Source organism: Mus musculus, chromosome 10 (genome assembly GCF_000001635.26).
Source record: "Mus musculus strain C57BL/6J chromosome 10, GRCm38.p6 C57BL/6J".
Lineage (NCBI taxonomy): Eukaryota > Metazoa > Chordata > Mammalia > Rodentia > Muridae > Mus > Mus musculus.
Window position 1 is genome coordinate 93,290,204 of NC_000076.6, and position 24,761 is coordinate 93,314,964.

Here is a 24,761-nt window from a genome sequence, read left to right on the forward strand (position 1 = left end):
AGACGGGTGTTATGGAAAGTCACTGAAGCTGGGCAAGGAGCAGGATGTACTTGTGGGCTTGGGCAGGGGTACAGGGGTCGGAGAAGACCTTGCTGAGACAGCGAAAATGAAGAAATGTCTTTGTTTAAAAATGGAATTTTCAAACAAGGTTAAAAATCACAGTTGCCAGATGGATCTACAATGAATGCAGGTCAAAGATATTCTCCTGCTCACTACTGTCTATTAAGTCTACTGTCTACTCACTTCGTCTATTAAGACAAAGGAACTAGGTAGATTTTATAATGGCATCAAAATCTGAATAATAGCCGGGCAGTGGTCACGCATGCCTTTAATCCCAGCACTTGGGAGGCAGAGGCAGGCTGATTTCTGAGTTTAAGGCCAGCCTGAGCTACAGAGTGAGTTCCAGGACAGCCAGGGCTACACAGAGAAACCCTGTCTCAAAAAAAAAAAAATCTGAATAATGGGGCATTTACAGATGAGGAATAGTGAAACAGATAAATGAAGACAAAAAAAAAAGAAAGAAAGAGTGGGAGAGAAACAAAGAAGCATTGTAGACGCGACTGGGTATCTATGGACAAGAATTAGTTCACAGCCAGTCCTCTATAAGAAACAAAGCTGTAAATTAGCTTCCATAAAAATCAGCATAAAACCACCGACCAGTGTCCCCAGGTCCTAGACACTGCTGGCTTGACTAGGGCAGGGTTCTTTTCCACACCTCTAAGGAGTGCCCGTGCATACCCAGAAGGCTACTCGGCAGGTGAGAAGATACTTGAGCATCTTTGTGTTCATCTCTGAGCGTCTGCCCTGCCCTGCCTGCCTGTAGGGTTTTAGGGGTGTCATTCACCTTTCTCTACACGTATGTCCTCACAGGTAAAGTGATGGTGGTGGTATAGAGGATACAGATCCCTGCCTTGCAGGGTTACTATTGAATATTACAAGGTCGCTAATAAACTATCCGGGACAAAGCAAGTACTACTTAAAACACTAGCTGCCTTTACTTCTTAAACAAGGAAAGCTCTTCACAGATGCTGCTGTGACATCAGATGGCCTCCCCCCCACCCCCCCAGCTCAAAAGCATCATTCAGATACTGTATGGACTGTGGGCTTTGTCTTTAGGCAATCAATGGCTTCAATACAGTCAACGACATCCAGGTGAACGTTGAGCCACAGTGTGCTTGTCGGCTTACAAGGTGACTTGGAATGTAACTGTGTACATTGTTAGGACTGTTGTCTGATATCCTTACAGGCAGCACAGCACCTATCCTTCCCGGCTAGCATAAGACAATAATTCCAGAGGCCTCCAACTTGGGCGGGTCAGCAGAGAGCGACCCCTGCTGGCCATGCTGCCCCTGGCCATGCCGTTGCTCCCATGGAACTTGTGTTCCAGGAAAAGGCCAGGGAATCAAGTAGATGAGAACTGTTGCACTGGGCGGAGGAGGATCTAGACTAACAAGTCTGTCTGTGGATGACATAACCCAAGCTGGCTGGTTAGGGCAACAGACAGAGGAAAGAAGTGCAAGGGGGCCACTGGTACTATGAGGAAGAGACATTTTTTGTATACTCCAAGTGAGTATCTTCACTCTGTGTTTTCAACACTCAGCTCTTTACAAATGTAAACCTGAGATTTTTTGTTGTTGTTGTTGTTGTTGTTCTTCCTAATCTTCGTGTGAAAAAAAAAACCCACCTTAGGACAGAACCACAAAGTAAAAGATGGAACAGACTGGCTGCTTTTGCAGCCAGGAGATTGCCTGCTTGAGAAGCGGTCTTTGGACTTCCAGAGGTTCCGTCTCCCTGGCATCCTCCCCTCTGTTTCCTTCCTAACGTGGAGGACATGTTACCTTCCATCTGCCACGAGGTGGCGCCAGATGTCCTCTGAGTTGGCTGCAGACTCATAATCCAGAGCCAGAGATTTGAACTGCTTCTTAGAAATCCAAAACTTCACCACCACCACCACCTTCTTCTTCTTCTTCTTCTTCTTCTTCTTCTTCTTCTTCTTCTTCTTCTTCTTCTTCTTCTTCTTCTTCTTCTTCTTCTTCTTCTTCTTCTTCCTCTTCCTCTTCCTCTTCCTCTTCCTCTTCCTCTTCCTCTTCCTCTTCCTCTTCCTCCTCCTCCTCCTCCTCCTCCTCCTTCTCCTTCTTTTCTTCTACTTTTCTCCTCCCCCTCCTCCTTTTTTTTCCTACTGAACCACACCTGATGCTTCTCTTTGCACGTTATCAGCTTTGCTTCTGGGATTTCACAGAGGTGGCAGTTAAGCAGGTAAAAGGACCTTCTGATTTTCTTTCTTCCTGCTTTGATCTGTGACAGGGTCTCACTATGTAGCCCTAGCTGTCCTGGCACACCCTATGTAGATGGGGGATGACTGGGAACTCACTGAGGTCCACCTGCCTCTGCCTTCTGAGTGCTGGGATTAAAGGTGTGAGCTATCACACCTGCTGTCTGAAAACAAGGGATATTCCTGTGTGAAGGACACACAAAGGAGACACTCAGATAGCATGCTGTCTTTTTCTTAAGATGTGTGTGGATCCAGAAATGGAGGGGGGTGGGGGGAGAAAAAACCAAAACCAAGCTCTTGCTGACATTTCTCCGGGTTGCAGCTCTTTGTCCAATGAGGAAAGGTTCACTGCTATCCACAAACCCACTGAAACCAAGGAACAGGAATACATCTAGGGTCTGCCAGACCCCAGGACGGGCAACTTTTAGGCATGCAAGGGTAATTTGCGAAGTACATGAACACACAACACCAACAAACTCTGAAGTCTTTGTCTTGGGCAGTGGTTGGTTCTCAGCCTTCCTAATGCTGCAACAGTTCCTCATGTCGGTGCTGACACCCATCCATAAAATTACTTTGTTGCTACTTCATAACTGTCATTTTGCTACTGTTGCGAATGGTAATATAAATACGTGTGTTTTCTGACGGCCTTCTGGAAAGGGTCATTCAACCCCCAAAGGGGTCATGACTCCCAGGTTGAGAACCTCTGGTGCATTTTTTTTTTCTGAGATGAGCCTAAGACTATTACAATTTATTTTCAGGAAGCATTTTAGTCATTGCCAGCTGTCACAAGTGAAAAACAAAGGTATGACATCCTTCCAAGGGTCCATGTTCCTCAAAGTTCTTCTCGTGGGGTAACCAATGTCCGTGCTTTCCTTTCTTCTGTAGACAATCTACAGCTTGTTCCTGTCTTTTAAAAGAAACAGAGGAACAGCAAAGAGAAGTGGGCACTGCTCAACCTAGCGATTTATCCTCTAAGACCATGCAAGACACTTTGCCACGTTTTAAAACTGAATCTTCCATCTGAGGAGAGAACTTTTTGGGAGAAATTACTGACCTGATGGCCGCTCAGCCAGAACAGAATTGCAACTGTGTATACAAACTGCCCAGCTCTCCTGGAACTTTGTCATCTGTGGGTAAATCAAAAGCAACTTGACTGGCTTGCTGGTGGCTCACGTACAAGGGTGTTTTCTTTGGAAAACTAAGTGGATGGCTACATTGCCTCCATTGAGATGGCGTCCATGGGTCATTCTACTTCCTCCAACATCCGCAAATTCATCCATTTCCCACCCCACCCCAGCAGGGCACAACCCAGCCCTATCTTATCCTATCTTTTCAGAGCTCTCTAGACAGCCTCTCATGGGTCCTCTTTGATCTCTAACGTGGCAACGTCCCAGAACTTCCTCAAGGTACAAGTTGTACTTTCTGGGCCTGGAGAAAAGGTGAGCCACCTAGAAGATAAATAAATATCTGGCGTCCCAGAAGCACACACCTTCTGTGTACCTCCAAGATGCTAGTCAACTCTAATTGGGATAGCCCGGGGAAAGCTCAGAATACTATCCTGCTTGCTATCTGGCTGCAGCAAAGCTCACGCGAGTACCTTATAATATTGCCTTCTAGGAAACAAGGCTTGCACAAACGTGCTAGGAATTCTTAGCCAGCATCTCATTAGCATCCCCTGCGATTCCAACACAGCACGTGATGGGAAAACAAACACTCACTAAACAAGTGTATAAAGCTACCATTTTTTTTTTAATCTTAAATTCTTTCTGGTGGGATTGAAGTATTTTGGCTTTATGGATGGTTAACAAAAGCTAAAGATCCCAGACATTTTACAGTCGCTCTCTTGGGGGAAAAATAGCATTATCCACCTTTTCCAGTATCTTCTGACCCTCTGAGCTCTCTGTGCACCATTCCCTTCAGCTCTCTAGGTAGCCCGACACACAAAAAAAAAGAACGCAAGGAATCTTCAACGCACACACCTCCATTGTCTTTGTTATTTGAAAACATCAGACCACAATGTGAAGCTAGAGCGAAGAGTGAAGAAAGAAACCAACTAGTCGCTTAGATTTCCCAACAGAGGCAGCAGCCCCTGGGCTGTCTACGGCTACCTCTCTGTGTATCCATAAATCCAGGAGATGGGGTAGAAAACCACAGTGCTTGGGTGGAAAAATCACTCCAGGTAACCAACGGTTCTAAGAAAACCGACCATGTCTTGAAAGCCGAGTCGAGCTGTAGAGCCATAAAGCACAGAGGTTCTTGCATGGTGGGTACAGCCGCCCCACCCCCATCCCACCCCCGCCCCAGAGATGTGGGGCGTGTTTTTCTTTAAACAGAAGGGCCATTCCTTTCCAGACATTTCTGGAAGAGAACCTGGCCATTTACTTTCTATGCGATTGTTTTTATTGTCCAGGCTCTCCCCGCGACTCTTATTTCTGGCTGGCGGCACAGCCCCCATCCGAGGGTTCTCAGACTTTGCTAGCGCTGAGCTTCCTCTTCTTCTGCAGGTTGCAGGCAGGAAACTGGAAAATGGGCCACAGGAAACCTGGCCCTCCCACATCTGTCCCACTTTGTAACTGCAGCTCTGGTTTCATTCGGTCTGTGTGTCAGTTCTATTTTAACCCTTGACACGACGGCCGGCCGGGCTGCTCTCTGAAAGAACACCCATGGGCTTGTGGCTTAGAAGGCCCCCTTGGATTTGGGCTTCTCCCAAGCAATCGATCCCATGAATCCAATCAAGCCTCCAGTGAAAATTCAAGATGATTTCCTAACACCAGACACAACCCAAGTCATTCTGGGTAAAGAGATTTACAGGCTGCCTGATGAATTTTACCTTGCCAGGCTTTGATGCCTAACAGGAAAGGGGGCTGTGAATATCCACCTCATCAAATAGCCAGCCTCATCGGAAGGCTGGTCCAAGTCACGGTTCCTCACAGCATCAGGACCTACTAGGTGGAAGGGCATGAAATTACTGTTCTTATGGCTCAAAACTGTTAAACAGCAACAAGCTCATATATTCCACCTAAGACATATAATCACACATCTAAAAATGTGAGTACACACATCACCCCAACCACAGGGAAGGATCTTCCTTGTGTATTGGACCCATGGACCATTTTGGGGACTCCTTGGGGGAAAATATTCTGTATATGTCTATTTATATAGATATAAACATGTGTATGTTGGAACATATCACATCAATAGGGTTTGTAAAGCTCTACAGGAAATCTCTAAGTTCCAAAACAAGATTCCAGGTCTGGGGTGCTGCAGAGATGGCTCAGCAGTTAAGAGCACTGGCTGCTCTGGCAGAAGATCCGGGTTCAATTCCCAGTACCCACAATGGCAGCTCACACCTGTCTCTAACTCCAGTTCCAACTGATCTGACACCCTCACACTGGCATATAAGCAGGCAAAACACCAATGTACATAAAATAAAAGTAAATAAATCGTTTTAAAAGAAAAAGAGTCCTAGTCTGAGAAACCCCTCTCTACATTCTCCACCTCTGCCAATGCTGAGATTTCAGGGGCTTCTCCAGAAAAAGGCTAAACCCCAAACTTTCACCCCTATAGCAGCCTTCCCTTTAAATGCTAATATTCAGTGGTCATTCATGCATCATTGAGTTTATTGCATTGAGTATGCATGTCAAGTTTACACTCTCGGCCATCCTCAGCCACTGTGAAGCCGTGCCTTAAAAACATGAAGACAAATATGTGTGGACCCAGTAATCAGAACAGACAGACCCCCAATATATCTGCTCTCAGGAATATCTGCTCTCAAGTCCAGGTCCCTAATCACACTGTACATTGTCACGCTGGCATGGCAATTCTCAACATGTGGGCCACAGCCTCTTTAACAAGGGGTCACCTAAGACCATCAAAAAACACAAATATTTACATTATGATTCTTAACGGTAGCAAAAGCACTAGGAAGTAGCAACAAAAATGATCTTGTGGTTGCTGGTGGCTGCAACATGAGGAGCTGTATTAAAGGGTCGCAGCGTTAGGGAGGCTGACAGCCGCTGGAATAGAAGCCTGCTTCCTACACCTCTCTGTGGCCAAGACGGGAGTTAGCCAAAAGACAAAGTGACATTCTCAGCAGGATCAAGTCAGGAAGTGTCCTTGATTTCTGACCTTACCACTCTGTGACTCCAGGCACTTGGACTGGGTTCTGTTTGCTCAATCTGAGCTGGGCCTACTGGCACATGGAAGTAGAGGCAGGCAGATCTCAGTGAGTTCCAGCCTGGTCTACAGAGTGAGTTCTGGGACAGCCTATGCTACACAGAGATCCTATCTCAAAAACTAAAATTAAATTAAATTAGTACAAGACATTTTGCCACATTTCTTTTGGCCAGTTCCCTCAGTGAACAGAGGTAGAAATAGACAGACAGACAGATTGATTATTGATGGCGAGGGATAGAGAGACAGAGAGAAAGACAGACATGCCAGTTTCACCCAAGAGGATTTTTGTTGTTGTTGTTGTTTAATGGGGTATTGAATCTAGGAGTCGCACTGGACCAACAACTGTTGATAGCTCTGTTCACTTTTTAAATTTTTGAGTCAAAATCTGAGTAAGGTGCAGGCTGATCCTGAATTCTCTACAGACTCTGAGTTGACCTTGAACTTGCAAGGTTCAAGTTTGTACCTGTCACAGCCTTCTGAGTAGCTGGGATTTCAGGCCTGTGTCACCAGGCCTAGCTTGAGGTTGGCTCTTAATGGAAAACTCAGCACATAAGCCTCTGTGAATTCCAGAACTCAGACATGGAGGGACTGGTCCTTTTATTTGACGTGTGGACGCAAGGATTATGGAACCTGAAGACGGAAGTGGAAACCTATCCCCCACCGGACCCCCCATGGACGTTTGCATAGTACTCAGAAATGATTCCTGAGAATTGTTCCTTCTGGGGAGAGCAGCAGCCTGGGAGTTTCTGACCTGTGTGTGGCAGCCCCTGGAAGGGACCTGGCACCCAGAGCATCCTTGGTGACTTTCCATCACACAGACACAGACAATTTATCTTACTCAAATCTTGCCAGCGGTCTTTGAGCTGAGCTTCCGTAGAGAGCAGTGAGCACTCCTTCCCACAGCATTCTATCCGTGTATTTCAGAGACCTTGGCTGGATTGGCAGACCTTTCCCCCAAATGTTCTAGCTTATAATGTTAGTAAATTCAATCTTGTGAATTCGGGGAGAAACACTGGAACATCTATGCTTGATTTAAGATTAGGAATGGTTTATTCACTTTGATACTTGAAGATGGTTTTACGAGAAGAAAAAAAAATCAAAGCAATCTTCCTTCTAAGAGACAGAAAACTGGAATCTTTCAGATAAACTTGAACACTCTTTGTGCTAAAGAGGCAACTGGTAGAAGTAAAAAAAAAAAAAAAAACCCACAAGCCCCGAGCACGCTGAGAACACTTCTGCAGGACACACAATGATGGTGGTTTTTCCACATCCAGCAACTGGGGCGCTTCCTGCCAGAGCATCCTCCAGCTCTCTCATTGTGTCGATGAAACTGTGAAACCTTTCTAAATCAGGACTTCCTTCTATTATGTTGCAGAGGCGACTTTCTGGGAAGGGGAAACTCCTGAGGCAAAAAGGTAGGAATTCTTACAGCACCACCCAGTGGAAACATGGGGTGTGGAGGAGGGGAGGAGTGGGGGGAGGTGGGGGGGGGCAGGGGTGTGTGTGCAAACTGAAACACTTAGAAAAACTGGTCACGTCAGCTACTCCAGCTAAAAGTCCAGTCACTCAGTCCCACTGCTGTTCCTTTCCACGGATGGCACCCTGCTTACAAGTGATCTCTCCCTGTTCATCTGCCCCCTCTTTCTCCTTTTTCCTGACACAGGCTGAGCAGGGTCAGGAAACACGGTGCAAGCCTAGGAAGGAAGGGGTCCCAGGTGTGGTTGGGTATGAGTCGCCTCTGCACCAGCCCTTCCTTTTTAAAGGACCTCGGGAGATTCTGGGCATGGGAAGTCTGCACAGCTGTGCTGAGTGTCCTAGCTCTGATGCAGAGACCGTCAGGCATTTCCTGAGAGACAGAGAGAGAGGGGTAGGTACCCAACCATCTGAGTGCCTTCCTCTTCTCCTGGCAAGATGCACCCGGTCTGGCCACCTCTAACACGTACAGTTAGAGATTCCCGGAGACAGTTATATGCCCTCTCCTTGCTCCTGGAACCAGTCTCCATATGAACATCTCCATGTTGTTAACTATCGTCACCAAAGTACGGCTTTTCACGGGGATCTGCCTCTCAAGCTGGTGATGCATTAGTCTACAGTTTCCTAGGGAATGGAATAGGCCAGAATCCTTGACCACATCCTTCCAGATCCCTCCACAGAAGCCCTGGCAAAGGGGAAAGGCCATGTCTACCAGGGAAGCTTAGAACTTTCTTGTCTACTCCATAGAAGTCAAGGCAATTTCTCAATGGTCAGGTGTCTCTCTACCCATCACCCCCTCTCATGCATATACACAGGCACACAGGCACACACACACCATACCACAACCATCACCATCACCACCACCACCATCATAGAATAACCAGAAGTCCATCTCAGACAAACACAGCTCTCCTAGAATAGCAACCTTCCTCCTGGGACTAACTCCACTGCAACTATTTTAAAGCTCTTGGTTCTTAATGGTACCTAGGTAAAGAGGTACAGAAAAAGAAATCAGCTGGCAATTCTTGTCTCTGTCTACAAGTATATGAATAAGATGAAAATGGTTTTAAATAGCACCTCAGAACTGCCGATATTTTCCAGTAGCTCCAGGGGGCTTGCAGTATTATTATTCTTTTGCTTTTGCTAAAGTAAAACACTCACCAGTGTCTAGACTGAAGGCAGGTAGAGCTGACATTAGCTAGTCTCTGCTGTGGCTTAAGACAGTTCTCTCATATAACATAGTTACATGCTACTGGTGTTTGTGAACAGGAGGTGGCTGGAGACATTGTGTTTGGATTTTTGAGAAGCACAGAGAGCCCCTCACAGAGTGGTTATCTGTACCAGGAGCTGGGTGCCTGCGCACTCTGAGGTGCCTGCGCACTCTGAGGTGCCTGCGCACTCTGAGGTGCCTGCGCACTCTGAGGCGCACTGATCATTCAGCTCTAGTACCATGCTCAAAGCAAAGCTCTCTCAGAGTTTAGGAAGTGCACATTCCAGGTACGGATGCTCGTACCTCAGTCTGTTCTGCGGATGCTCTTTGGCAGTGCAGCTAGAGTCTTCAGTGTGTCAATGCCTGCTCATGTGGTGGACATGTGTGGAGGGTTGGTTGCATCTGAAGTCGGGAAGGTGGCAACCGGCCCCATCCGCTTCCCTGACCCACATGCACGAGTTCCTCTTGCACGTTCTGGCATGGACATCACGTCTCGCCAGATGTGACCCAGCAATCGTTTCTCATGCAGAGAATTTCTTCCAGCAGTAAAAACCCAGTGGCACTGAGGTAAAAGTAAGCCAGAGGCCACTCAATTCTTCATGACCTTTTATCTAAAACCACACATGAAGAAGCAACAGTAAGTGACTTAGTACAGTTAGTGGGACAGGTTTAAAATAACTTGGTATTCTTGGAAGATGCTGTTTTGTTTGGTTGGCTTTTTGTTTTCTTTCAAGACAGGGCTTCTCTGTGTAACCCTGGCTGCCCTGGCACTTGTCCTATAGACCAGGTTAGCCTCTAACTCAGAGATCCACCTGCCTCTGCCTCCTGAGTGCTGGGATCAAAGGCGTGCGCCCACCACTGCCTGGCAGATAGACACTGGTATTTATTTCTAAGAAGACTGTTGCAAAATACACAGTGTGTGGTTTCAAAACCGAAGCCCCCTCCAGTGTCTTATTCTTAAAACCTTTCAAAAATCAATCATCCAAATTCATTAAGAGAACGGTGTCCTGGAAACTGCTTCCAGCGGCCCAGCCACTCACTCCATCCAAAGCACCGGACGGAAGAGATGACGCCAGGGTCAAACATGGGTCCTCATCCCCACGTGGTTTCACCTCCTTGAACTCACATGCAGGCATCTGCCATCCACGGAGTTGGTCCTTTCTGAAATACCACACACAACTGGATGCTGTTTTTTTTTTACAGCATGAATATATCAGCTATAAAAATAGCAGCCACGTTCTGGATTTAGATTATATTTCCTCTTTCCTCAAGAAAATAATCCTTTAAAAAAAATAAAGTGAGATAGTCTAATCCCATAGCAAATTTATAATCTTCTACAAAAAGTTCTTAAAGTGTCTGTGTGTGCGTGTATCTGTGTGTGTCTGTGTCTGAGAGTATTCGTGAACACACATGCACACATGTGCCAGAGGCCAGGGGGCAACCTCAGGTCATTCTTAGGAATGGCATCCACTTTCTGGACTGAGGACTGTCTGGTCAGAGAGCCCCAGGGACTGGCCTGTCTCTGCCTCCCCTGCACTAAGATTACAAGCAAGTGCAACCACGCCCAATGTTTTTATGTGGGACCTAGGGATCAAATCAGGTTTTCTTGGTTGCAAGTCAAGCACTTTAACTATTGAGCCATACCCCCAGGACAATTTTTGCTCTTTAAGGACAAAATGCTAAATCTAATATTTTGTTGTTTTTATTGCTGCTGCTGCTGCTGCTGCTATCATCTTGCTACATTGTTCTTTTTAAGATAGGGTCTCATTGTAGCACAGGCTGATCTTGGAGTAACTATTCAGCCCAGGATGATTTTGAACATCTGATCTTCCTGCCTTCACTTTCAGAGCGCTGGGATTATAGACCTGAGCTACCATGCCTAGTTAATGTGGTGCTAGAAATAGAACCCAGGGCTTCATGTGGCTAGGCAGGCATTTTCCCAGCTGACTTTACTATCCCAACTCTCAACCTTCTAGGAACCACAGGACACTTGTATCACCCTATTTGGTTCCTAATTCCAGCATCTTGGTTGTGTGTGTGTGTGTATATAATTTGATTAAAATAACTAACTTTAAGGCAATTTCAGTATTATGTGCATTACTCTATTTATGCACGTATCCAAAGTTCAGGAAAACTAAAGTGGTGGATAAAGTGAACTCAGCAAGACCTAGGGATACCAAGTGGCTGCCTGGCCATTGCCTTTGCCTCAGCCATCAAAGATGGTGTCTGCCCAAGACCATCTCTAAGGCACTGGACATGCAGTGCAGGTGTGACCATGCACTCCTACCTAGGAGCATTTGCGGGCACAGTTCTAAAAGACATTTTTTAAAGAGATAAGAGGAGGAAAACAGAGGGGTTAGGGAGGGACAGACAGACAGAGACAGAGGGAATCTAATGGCCTCCGGTCTAAAGGGCCTCTGAAGGTGAAGCTTGGAGAACAGAGATGCGCGCTGGCAGAAATAACTTCCTTATCAATGCTCCTGAATTCTGGATTCTAAGAGTTCAAGTCCATGATCACACAAGGAAACTAAGGGAGCCCACGTGCTCACACTCCACTGTCCGGGTGCTTCCTTTACATGCTCGTCATGGGACTCCAGGGCATTATTGGGAGTCTAAGCTTTCTCCTTTCCTGAAAATGACAGAGTAAATCCAGGCTCTCGCCTGATTTCCTATATTGAAACAATGGTTCTTCCGGGTGGAGAAACTTCACTCCGTAAACAACATTCCCTCAGGCACCACCCTAGGTACAGAAGGAAGGCTCAAATCCCACCCAGGCAGGCTCGCTCACCTGTGTAGGAGATGTTGCTTTTGGTTGGTCACTTTTTCTAAGGTCACATCCTGCCCAGACGCTCTCTCCAGCAGCCACTGTCAACCTAAGCAAGCACACATGCACAGCCCCGAAACTCCCCTTCCACTCCTAGCTCCTTCATTTCTAAAACTAAATCCCAATACATAGTGCTTATATTTCAGCCTCAAAAGTCAAATCTTCCGAACTCTGATGAGGAGATAACAAGGGTACACTCCAGTCCTGGTTCAGTGAAGCCTACAAGCATGGCATTACTTTAAGTGTTAGATAGTCATCCGACATCAACACACTGCCCCCACCCCACCTTTTTCTTTTTCTTTTTTTCTTTTTTTTTTTTTTTTTTTTTTTTTTTGCTTACAGTATTCCTTGGGTGAATACTCTGATTGTCCATGACACCATTTACACTTTTACATTTAGAAGATGACAAGCTACAGATGTGGGCAGTGCAGTCTCCGGGTCAATCCACACATCTACTAGGGAGCCGGCCCTGGGGTCAATCTTGAGACTTGTTTTGTTATATTGTTCACTTTTTTTCCTAAGATCATGGTTTAAGCGAGATGTTTAGCTGCTTGGTCAGACACTCTGGTTAAACCAGACTGGCCTCAGCAAAGAGCTCTTTGGCAAAACTCAGGTGAAACTAGTTAATATAACTAGTCTTGCTCTGTCAAAAACAAAACCAAACAAACAAAAGACCCCAAAGCTGGTCTTTAGCCCATCTCTTTCATTATTCTAAACTCCAGCAGAAACATCATTGATTTCAAAAGGTTACAAACACTGCTTACGCAGCTGTTCCAGGGAAAGAAAGATTTTCAAACCAAGGAACATGCAGGACCCCAAATGGATTATCCAGGGCAACTGGGAGAAGCTTGTCAACTGGAATCTTCCGGAGAGGACTACAGTGGCTTTAGAACTGATCAATTCTGACAAGAAAGCGCTCCACAGGAAAGTCTTTCAAGCCGTTAGCCAGCCATTCTCGGTCTAACACTGATCTGAACAGCAAAGCCAAGTTTGCCTCAATACTAACAAACAAACCCGATTTCTGAGCATACACTCTTCTTGGAAGTCTAAATGAAAACTATGGCAAGTGACACAGCCATCTAACCAGGAGGCCTGCCTGTTAGTAATTCAGCGGGGGCACTTTCTAGTAAAGGGCTGGGTTTATGCACAACGTGGCCCTTTAGCCAGCCCAGGCTCTGCAGATAAGCCTTCTTCCCTTTCTTTTGTTTCTAATTCACCCACTGATGGGTGTTGTACACAGTGATGGGTGGACACAAGGATGAAAAAACCAGATGTGGACCCAGAGCAAGCCCCGGGTGGGATGAGCATCACAGATGTTGAAGGTATCATGCCACACACACACATATACAAATATCCCTCAGGCTGGGAAGCGACCTGGGTCTTGGGTCTGGACAATGTATTATCATATATCCTTGGTCTTGGAGTTTGGGAAAAGAGTTAGTAGAGGGCAATTAGGAAAAGTAGCCAGTCTCCAGAAATACATACCGAAAACTGTCTAGCCTCTGGATACAAAGAGTCAGAATTTGGGTAATGAGAAAACCTGGAAAGAAAACTTCTGGAGAAGCTCAGGAGGCCAGGGGAAGGCTGGGGCCAGCATACCCTTCCCCAGCTGTGACAGGTGAACTGAAAGAAAGCTAAGGAAAGAGGAGGAGGGAAGGGAAGATAATGGAGAGACAGGCAAGATATCATGTTTTCTTTCATAAGCAGGATCTTAATCAGAGGGAGAGAGAGAAAAGAAAGCAGAAGAGGAATTATTAGGGGGAGGACCAGCTAATGGTGAAGAGGATGAAGGAAGGCAGGAAAGGGGAAGGTGATAACATTACAGTGGTCCCTGTGCAGGAATACGATATGGTGAAACCAACTACTCTGTATACTAAAAAGCAGCAAAAATGAGTAACAATTAATAAAGGATGGCTGTTGATTGTGATCCTCTGAAGAACAGATTCTCAGGAGGATGCCCAGTGGCAGGGGGCTCAGTAAACCCTGGAGGAAAGGACCACATGTTGACGTGGCTGGCCACATCAACAGTATGCAGGGTCCAACTCACATCAGTCACTGGGCCCCCAAGAATGAAAGTGCAGAAGGTTGTGGCTCTGTCCCAAAGCTCAGGGGAAAACCAGGGAAGCTGGTCAGGTGGCACAGTTCTCCTTGGGGTCCTCCTAATTCAACCCAGGTACAAGTGAGATCCAAAGGGAATTTAAACGGCCACATTTGTTCCTAAGGCGGCAGCAAACATTCTTAGCACATTTCCACAAGGTCAAATATGCCCTCCCCCAAAAAGCTAGAGGGCTTGGGATGTGAGAACCAAGCCCCTCCGTTTCAGCCCATTACCATCCAGCCAGGGAAACTGAGGCACAGAATGATAATATAATACCCTAAGGACCCAATTAGCTTTAAAACAATACTTTTATTTTTCCTATAACATTGGTAAAATACTTTTTTCTTACATCAAATAAACTAGAAGATGTCCCTCCCTTTTCCTGCATGATGAGGAATTCCACATATCCTACTGGTTTATGCTTGGCCAATCAAATAAAAGTGGTGCGGCATTTTATCAAGACATTATGGAGTTTTTGAATCTGCTTGGCAGAATCATGACACTGTCCCCACTGGAATAAAAAATAATACTGGGGGGGGGGATATTCTGAAGTGATGGAAACATAAATATTCTTCATTCAGAGGAGGTAGATACATGGTTGTATAAAATTATACTCAAGATCTCTGTGTTAAAATGTATGTAAGTTAATGACCTTGTTTGTTTGTTTGTTTGTTTGTTTATTACATTTGAGACACTATGTAGCCCAGGATGGCCTCAGACTCATAGAGGTTAGCCTGCCTCTATGGCCCAAGTGCTGGAGCCACAGATGTGCATACACAATGTGCTCAGCCATACCTGTTCTCTTTCGTTAAGGTCAAACATGATGGCAAGGTTCTTACATTGTTTTTTGGTTGGTTGGTTGGTTGATTGGTTGTTTGGCTGTTTGGTTGGTTCGTTTTGCTTTCTGTTGCTGAGAGTCCTAACCTAACCAGTCTTGAGAAAATAAATCTAGATAATTGTATTTTACACCTACCCCGTGATTCCTATCAGATCTAAATGGGAGCACGTGGCTCCACCAGCTTCAAACAGACTCAAAAATACTAAAAGCCTTTGAGCCGCTTAGAGTGTGTAAGTTCATTTAGTTTGACTCAAAACTCAAATAGGGTACCAGAACCAATCATCTTTATTACTTTTAAAATACACAAGTAAAACTCTCAGCTAAGTTATAAATGAATCCTACTTAACTTTTAAAGCAGGTTAGTAATTCTCCCCAGAAAAATGTAAATTGCTACACATCAGTAAAGTGGCCAGAGTCCATTCCTAGTGACAGCACAAGTCACATTTGGCTGAAGTGACCACTGGCAGAGTTTATTCTAAAGCTCCTGACATTTGTGTGAATTTCCAGGAATGAATACAAGGCTTTTCTAATTCTGGTCATGGAAAAGAATCACAGAGAGAGTTAAATATTTGAAGAGCTGTTAATTAAAAGGCAGAACAGGCCTCCATCTTTGGGGGCCTTCAGGATCCGTTCGTGGAGAGCTAAACACACAAACACAGGGGTAATTTAATTTGCTAGTGCTAAGCCCTCAGTGGCAGAACGACAGTGGTCATGGTATTCCTGCCATGGTGTCAGTCAAAAAGCTGAATGACCTCGATTCAAACTGGCCACAGGCTATAGTAATATTGAGCTTGAAAAAAACAAAAACAAATTTAAAACAGCAAAAGTTTGGAAAGTGGAGATATAGCAAGAAACAAAGATTGTCTACGAGAACCCTTCTTCCCCTCCACAGCTAGCTCAGCCTAGGGTATATTTTTTCCAGTTTAACGTCCATTCTCTCCCCTTTTCTAGCTTTCTGCTCTGATGTGTAGTGTGCCCTCACTTCCTGTTACTACAGCTCGATACTCCACTGCCAATCATGACTCATTCTTAAATCATACAGAAACTCATCAAAATCCCAAATTTCACAGCACACAGGAACCCCAGTCTTTCAAGAGGGCAGCATTCTTAAGATATTCCAAACGACAAAACCCCAAACCAGTTCATCCGAAATCATGTCACCCTCCATAAACATAAGCTCACTGTCTGGCAACTTGGAATCTCAGCCGTCATCATTAAACTGCACTCTGTGGGGGTGCTGGGTGAAAATGCACTCTTTTAAAAAGTAAGACGTGACTCTAAATAAAACCTTCCGAGCGATCGAGCACACATGTTCCTGCACATCTGTGTACACAAGGCACATTTTACAAAGACTACAAAAATATACAACAAAATGTTATCAGTGGAGTTTGGGGGAGATGTTTATTGTTGTCGTTGTGGCTTTCTTTGTTTTCCTAGAGTAATTTGTGATACTCTTCACAACCAAGAAAAACAGAAAAAGTAGCCTTGAGAAGACATCTCGTGACTGGTGTGGTTGTAACCGGCTCTAAGTCACCCTGCGAAAGCCAAGAGGAGCTTTGCCAACTACTACATGAAAAATGTCTGCCAGAAGCCGGGCGGTGGTGGCGCACACCTTTAATCCTAGCACTTGAGAGGCAGAGGCAGGCGGATTTCTGAGTTCAAGGCCAGCCTGGTCTACAGAGTGAGTTCCAGGACATCCAGGGCTACACAGAGAAACCCTGTCTCGAAAAAGAAAAAAACAAAAAACAAAAAAAAAAAAAAAGAAAGAAAGAAAAATGTCTGCCTGTAACATTCGAAGCCACATGGTGCACATCAGGGCCTTTGCTCATGAACACAGGTGAGTTAAGGAGGTCTAGGGAAGGGGCCGCTAGCACAGAATCAAACAGACAGAGAACACATTGCTTTTTATGCACGAGGAGGAGTCTGAGGTCTGGGAAGCAAAGAGGATCCTGCCATTGCCTAGGCATGTCAAGGACCCAAACTCTCTATTAGTAAGGGGCAACTCACCTTTAAAACAAAAGACTACTCCAGGAAGTCATATCTGTGGGTAATTCTTTAATTAAGTGCCTTGGGCTTGCCAGTAGGTTATGTTTCTGTGACATCTGACAAAGCTATCTATATAAATATAGTTTGGTAGCATAGAACGCACAAAGTCCCATATCTGAGCGCTGGGAAGGAAGATTTTAAATTATACACACTGCTTGGAAGTCCTTTAAAACCAATTTCAGGAAGAGATTTAAGTTCCAAAAAGTTATGACAAGCATAAATTTTAATGTATGACCTCAGGGTTGCATTTACTGTATATTAGCAGTTTTGAATTAATTGGTTTCTTTCAGAAGGAGACAAAGGGGGAGGTTTTAAGTAAATGCTTAGGTATCGTCAAAATTCAAGGACTCTCCCCATCCCAACAGGGCTCTTCCCATCTAAAGAGCATCGGCTCTGGCTGTGTGAAGACTCGGTGCTGAGGGAAGTTCAAAGATTCAACTCATGAAAGTTATATCATCACAATGTCAGCATCTGCCATTCTATCATTCAATGGCACAGAAAAGAAGACAGTTGGAGGATGGGGATGGGGATCAAGAGAGAGAAAAAGACAGAGACAGACATAAAGAGTATGTTGTCAAAGGGACCACTGAAGACTTTAATGTCCGTTTGTTGAATGAATGCCTGAGAGAGTTTATCATCCTCATCATTAAGGTGAAATAACTGCTTGGCGTAAGCACGGGAGACTTGCAGATTATCGATGGGGAGCTGTCTGGGACACTGGTGGTTGAATACCAGCATCCCTGGTTTCTGCCAGGTGGACTTAGCACCCCTACAGGTGTTCCTTGTAGGAAGCAAAATTATTCCTGGTTGAAAACCACAGAAGCAGATCTCAGGATTCTTCAACAACTTGGACTCTGATACCCTCCTTCTGTTCAGAACCTGGTTCTCAACCTGTGAGTCGAGACCGTCTGGGGGAGTCACATATTAGATAATCCCGCATATCGGATATTAACATTATGATTCATAACAGCAGCAAAAATTACAGTTATGAAGTAGTAACAAAAAATAATATCATGGTTGGGGGTTCATCACAACATAAGGAACTGTATTCCAGGGTTGCACTGTTAGGTTGAGAAGCACTGGGTTAGAAGGAAGTGTTCACAACCTTCTGGAATCCTCCTGCAGGATGATGGTAGCACCTGGAAGGTTTCCCCATCAGCTGAAGTTTTGTGGTCCTACTGAACACTCAACACCAGCAGTTTACTGACCACCCATTTAGCCCTAGGAAACGTTTGAGGGGCATCTTGGAAGTCTGGCCCACTGACTCACCTAGGGTGGGCTGGCTGGGTTGTTTTTTAGGACAGATTTGCCAAAGGAGAAGTCTTGGTAACATCTTGGAAGTCCTCACGAGAGGCACCATGTCCTCGGCAAGAAAGAAGCCCTGTGCTTTCAGTGGGGTTCTCTGAAATTCTTTGTCCTTTTTAGTAACTCTACACATTTCTAGTCAACATTTAAAAGGAGAGAGAGAGAGAGAGAGAGAGAGAGAGAGAGAGAGAGAGAGAGAGAGAGAGAGAGAGAGAGAGAGAGCCTGCTCTATATCTGGCATTGAAAGGCCATCCCTTTTCATGCTCTGGGGGTTTTGCAAGCACTCATTACTGGAAGCTCTTAGTACACTTATGGACAGTCTCCTTAACTGTCTGACCTACATACCCTCCTAACACAATCTGTAATTTTATAATCCTCATAAATTCAAACCCGTAACTGACCCTTTTCCAAATAAATGTGTGCCACAGGATGGGAGAGAAGGAAGGAGACCAGTGGATATTTTGGTGGGCAATAGGGCTCATAAATTGATTTAGGTTCTCACTGATAGATGCCTGGAACATGCTAGGTTTCCCAGCCTGACCTGACCTACCCCCCCCCCCCCAGCCATGTCCCCCTTCCCAACCCCTACAAAGCAGAGGAACAGATGGGAGAGGATGGGCAGGCATGTGTGTTTGTGTAAGAGTTGATTGAACATCAGAGAACAAAACAGAACATACATACAACTCTCTCTCTCTCCCTCTCCCAGCCCCGCCCCCCAGGAAAGCATGACTGAGACCCAAAATGGCCAAAGGGACTGCCAAGTTTTTTGAGAGTGTGCCCTAGAAAGACTGGCAGGGGTGGAGAAGGCACCTCTAAGTCAATAAGTCTGCAGGCAGACAGTGGCTCGCACAAAACCCCTCCTGTGCGGAGTAGCGGAAACTCCCAATGCGATTAGTCGGGGTGTGTGTGTGTGTGTGTGTGTGTGTGTGTGCAGACATTACTTAGCAATGACTAAAGGGCTCTCTCTTCCTGCAGCAGCCAGTGGAAAATTCAAGGAACATTTTTCCCCCTGCAGCAGCAGAATCCCTTTAACCCTCTCCCCAGCCAACTCCAAAAACAACTCGGCTTCCCCCCCCCATACGCCCCCCCCCCAACTGCCCCCCCCTCCCCACCTCCGGCAGAGCACTGCAGGGAGTTATAGGACGGCGAGGGGCTTTCGAGATGGGGAGGGCTGGAGGGGGCCGGCAGGGAAGGGGCGGGGGACCCTCAAACACTACAAAGGAAACTGTAAAAGGCACAAATACATAAACCTGAGAAGCAGCAGCAAGCCGCAGTTTCTTTGTGAGCTCCTCAGTGAGTCATTTTCAAGATGCTGTCTGCAGCCAGTTTCAAAGCGGAAGCGCACGGCAATTAGTCTTGCCGTTTCCAGACAAGCCAGAAACTCTCCCGACACTCTTTTTTTTTTTCCTTCTAAAAAGCCCCTTTTGCAGTTTCTGAAATAGCCTTTCTTGCTTCCACCCCCACCCGCCGCGTAACTGCAGCTTATCCTCGGAATGATTCGGTCGTAACAAAACAGAGACCATTTAATATTTTTAGCTCCCGCCTCCCAATTTCAAGCCCCCCCCCCTTAAAAAAAAGTTCCAGTAACATTACAGGCCAGCAGGCAGTTGGAAGTTAAAGAGCTGAGAGTTTCAAGTTCATCCCTTGCCTGGCCCATCTCCCCAATCCGAATCTGGACTAGCCGACTCGGCCGGCTTTTAAATGTCCATTAGACTGGGCGTGCGCCTGGGGCGGTGACCTGGGCGGGGGTCACCTGCCCAGAGAGAGTGGACGTAGCCCCGGGCCCCACATCTCCATGGCCCAAGTCCTCCGCTCCCTCTCCACCCCTGTGCTCTCCCCTGAATCCGAACACTCGCGCCTCGGTGCCCATCCTGAAGGGATCCGGACCGCAACCCCGGCTGGAGGTCAGTGACAATCCAGCCTCCAGCCACGCAGCCCGCTTCGACCACTATCCCTAATCCCAGAGCCCCGGAGCCTCGCTGCAGGGATACAGGAGTTTGCACTCAGGGTGTCTCCTCCGGGCTTCGCAGTGCAGACCCCAGGCCCGAGCACGAGCTCCCGGGGTGGCGCCGGTGGCGGTGGCGGTGGCGACGCACAGCATCCTCCCCCGCGGGGACGCACCCCCATCCTCCCCCAACGCAGTCTACAACTCACCCCACAGCGCCCACAACCCCACCCCCACCAGCCAAAGAAAAGAAAGAAGGAGAAAGGAGAAAAAAAAAAAAGAGGAAAAATTAAAAAAAAAAAATAGCCCGAAGAAAACTTTGCAAGCGCTGGAGCAACAGGCAAACAGTCCTGCAACCTACCCAGACGTGGGGGAGCGTTTGGGAGTCTTCTTGGGGAGATTTCTAGGAGGAACCGGGCGAAAGCCCCCGACTTTCCATGCTGACAGGCGTCTGCAGACGGTCTGTTGCTCTTGTAATGAGATCCTGATTTTCCCCCCTCTTTTTTTTTTCTTTCTCTCGCTCCTCTTTTTTTTTTTCTCCCCCCCCCCCCTCCTCTGGTGTGTGTGAGAGCAGGAAGTTGGAGCAGTCAGGCCGAGCCTGCTCACTTCCTTTACTGCATTATTCCCCAGGCGGTGTGCAGTCTGTGTAAACAGGCTTTTCCGCCCCGCGCCGTGCGCCCGGGCCGCGGCTGTGCGCCGGGGCTGCCCGCCCAGACCCGCGCATACCCCCGGCGCCGGGCCCCGCGCCCGCCCGCACGCCCCGCGCGCCCCCGCGCCGTGCCCGCCCCGCTTCCTGCTCGGCCACCCCAGGGGAGGAGCCTGGGGACCCGCCGGCCAGGCCGCCGTCTCTCCACTCGGCGGGGGCTCCGTCGGCTCCTGAGCCCTCGGGTTCCTAAGTTTGGCATCACCCTGGGTTCGTGCCCTGCTAATGGTGCCCCGAAAGGGAGGTCCCTAAGCGAGCTTTTCTCTACCATAGGCATAGAAGAAGAGTTTAGGGACAGGAGGGATGGCGAGTGGGGTTCAGGACTTTGGATGCTCTGGGAACCGGGCTGCTTTTATTGCGGACCAGAGGAGATGAGGGTGAAAAACATAAGCGTGCACAAAGGGAGATGGAGTCTTCCTAAGATGCTGTCGGATAGAGTTACTGTCGGGGCATATTTAACAGCAGCACTATAATTAATATTAATAGTAATAATTTGGAGGCAGTTTTAGAGTTGGGATCCTCTTTTGGGAATACTTTCTTAAGAGCCACAAACTAGGAGCCTTGTGTCTTAGAAAAGAGATGAGTGAAGTGGCTTTAGACAGGCACTGCTTAGGCGCTCCAGGTGGCTTGAGACAGGGGAAGGGGTACCCTGTGGTTTCAAGACTGGACTCCCCGCCCCTGAGGACAATGGCCAGGATCTGATTGGAGAGTTGGGCATTGCTCGGAGGATGCAGGAGGGAATGGGTCTCTTATTAACAAACCCTGTATACAGTTCCTCCAGCCCCAGCCTTCCAGAACCTTCCAGTCCCCTGCCTTTGGGGCTTTCTGACCAGTAGTTTTCAATCTTGAACGTTTGGCATGAGAGTACATGGCTCATTAAAGCCCTAATTGTAACCCTTAAGCCCTCACCTCAATGTGTCTGGTGTGATTGGAAGCCCCAATAACAGAATCGCGTTGAGAGTAAGGGGTGCTTTGCAAACTAGCCACAGCGTACTTATCCCAGACCAATGGCCAAGTCTCCAGGTCAGCAGGACAACATTCTGACATTTCCTTGCCCCCCCCCCATTAGCATTTGCTATCTCTCTGAAAGATTGCTTGTTTCTGAGTATCTGGTTACTATTAAAGGTTCTAGATTGAATTCAGGGATGTTAATACCCACCCCACACACGCACATCTGCAGGTGCCTGTCAGAACACCTTGTTAAACAAGGGCAGCATTTTTGCTTAATCACTGATGTGTATAACCTGCTGGTTATACACTGAGGACCAGGCTTGCCCGTGCTCTGAGAAGAGACAATGGTGGTGGGGAGAGGAGGGAGGGGGACCAAGGTAAGATGTGAAACAGAAGGAGGAATTATGGGAAAGGGGGCTGTCTATCAAACCCTGATTTTCCACAGCTAATTTTCCACTTTGGAGATTATCATTTAAAATCCCTAGTTGGCTTCTCCAGTCACTCAGCAAAACTCAGACTGTGTCCCTATATGATCCAGCTGTCCATGTGAACTGAATGCAGAGTGTGGATTTAGATTTATCATCCAACTCGGAAGCTCCCACACTTAGGAATACATGTTGCTTTTTATTTTAGAAAGTATCCACTTGGGAGAAGCTAATCTGAAGGGGCTACGTGCTGTATGATCCCACCTCTCCCAGAAAAGGCAGAACTATTGGCGCAGTGAGAAAGTTCTGGTCACCAGGGGTTGGGGACAGGAAGGGATGAGTAGTCAGAACAAGATTTTGGGGGGCCAGCCATGAACTGCTCCGTGTGAAGCTATACAGGTGGGTACCTGTAATCACGAATTATCATCAGGAGTGAGCCATCAGGTGAACTGTGGGTTTCAGGGGAGGTTGTGTCAAGAAAGGTTCGTCATTTGTAAGTGGTACCCCACTCTCTTGGGGGAGATTGGGAGGTGGCGTTCCTATACAGCCACTCAGAAAGCAAGCTCTAGAAATCAGATGGTCAGGTCTCGTTAGAGATTTAGCTTGGGGGTAAATTACTTGCCTCTCTTGTACAAAGCCATGAGTTCAATCTCCAGCACTAAAAAAAAAAAAAAAAAAAAAAAAAAGGAAAAAGAAAAGGTAGATAAGAAAGCAGGGTTAGAGTTAGGGTTAGGAAAAGAAATCAACCTAAAACAATTAGAACAGAACAGGTAAATACTGGCCACTTGAGCATTGGTCATTCTGGAGAGAAACCACAAAGTGGCTAGTCATTGTTACTTTGAAGAGGCTTAAGTTATTTGGGGTGCCTCGGGGGGGTTAGTGTTTGGGAATGGACATCCAAACGGACCGATGGAAAGGCAGCCCACTCTGGGGAAAGTGTTCACTGAAGGACCCTTCCGGCACTGAGCTTGAACAAGCAACAGTTTCTACCGATTTTTTTCTTTTAGAGCAGTGAGAGCCAAGTTTGCATTAAAACAGCATGCATTACGGACTAGGGTTTAAAAATGTTGGTGAATTCCATTTGAAAGTGTGTTCACAGGCGTTTCACAGACTGGTGGGTGGCCTCTCAGGAGCTGGCCTTCCCACTCCTTGTGGTTAGAGGGTTTGCTAGGGACGCTTCGAAGCATGGATTTGGACTGTCTCGGGAGTCTACTGCCTGTTTCTGTGTAGCGAAGAAGACTCTCTTTTAGTAATTATAGTTTGAAAAAAGGAAAAAAGAATAACCAAATTTGCCAGGCTTAAGTGGAAGAATTCACCTCTTTCAATTGTAGCTTTGAAAATACAGCAGTAAAATGTACCCGTTTAAAATGTCTACTTCAGTTGTGTGAAGCCTGCATGCTTTGTTAGGAAGCATTCATCTTGTAAAACTGTAATTCTGTAACCAGTAACTAACCTTCACCCTCCAACCCTACCCTGCCCCAAGCCTTTGGTAAGTCTCATTCTACTTCTTGCTTCTATGAATGTGATGAGATGCTTCACGGAAACAGAGCCATACAATATCTGTCTGTCCTCGACTGGCTTATTCCACTTAGCACAATGTCCTTCAGGCCAAGGCAAAGCATGTATAGAGGCACCCACTGTTGATGGGCATTTGAGTTGTCTCCATCTCTGGGCTACTGGGAATACTAAGAATTTATTTACTTTTATTTATTTTTGTGATGCTAAGGATCAAGTCCCAGGCTTTGTGCATATTAGATAACCATTTGCTTATCTATGTACAGGGCTTGATCCCAAGCCCAAGAATTTATATTTTTAAATGGCTGAAAACAAAACTTTTAAAGAGTAACATTTTGTAACCTGTGCATGTTACATAAAATTCGATTTCAGCATCCATAAAGTTTTATTGGGAGATAGACATGCTTATTCATTTGTACATTGTCTGACATTGTGTTTGTTCTGCATTGGGATGGATTAAAAGCTGTGACAGAGACTATATGGTCTGTACAAGCCAAAGTATTTTCTTTCTGGTTCTTTGTAGAAGGCATTTGTCTACCACTGGTTTAGACAAATGAAATTAAGCATCCTTTTTCATTGTTGTTGTTTTGGGTGGGTGTTCTGAATTGCTTTATGTCTCATGTTTGCTTTGGGGTGAGGGAGCAGTTTTGAGACAGGGTTTCTCTGTGTAGCCTCTCGCTTTCCTGGGCTATAAACCAGGCTAGCCTGGAACCCAGAGATCCACCTGCCTCTGCCTTGTGAGTGCTGGGATTAAAGGTGTGTGCCACCACACCCAGCTGCTTTTTGATTTTTGAGATAGGTTCTGGCTACACAGCCCAAGTTCACCTTGGATTTCTGATTCTTCTGCCTCCATGCTGGGATAAGGAGTGTACACCACCATGCTGACCGTGGCTTGCCTTTTAAACTGTCTCCCTTGTTCCGCAGAAGGCCTTTGTCTTGTCAGATGAAAATCTTAGCATCTCTGACAACCTTCACATCCA

At 46.4% G+C, this 24,761-nt stretch overlaps 1 protein-coding gene across 5 annotated transcripts in view; it reads right to left on the reverse strand.

Moving 5' to 3' along the window:
• Elk3 (ELK3, member of ETS oncogene family) overlaps positions 1–20,956 on the reverse strand; it is a 63,745-nt gene extending 42,789 nt beyond the window's left edge. For 4 of the 5 annotated variants that reach the window (NM_001282967.1, NM_001322265.1, NM_001322268.1 and 1 more), the window contains exon 1: positions 20,549–20,956. The gene's annotated coding sequence lies outside the window, so the exon portion shown is untranslated. Of the gene's footprint in view, positions 1–19,492; positions 19,911–20,548 lie in introns of those variants that run through there. The other variant, XM_030244871.1, reaches the window with a different exon arrangement.
• Between the last annotated feature and the right edge of the window lie 3,805 nt (positions 20,957–24,761).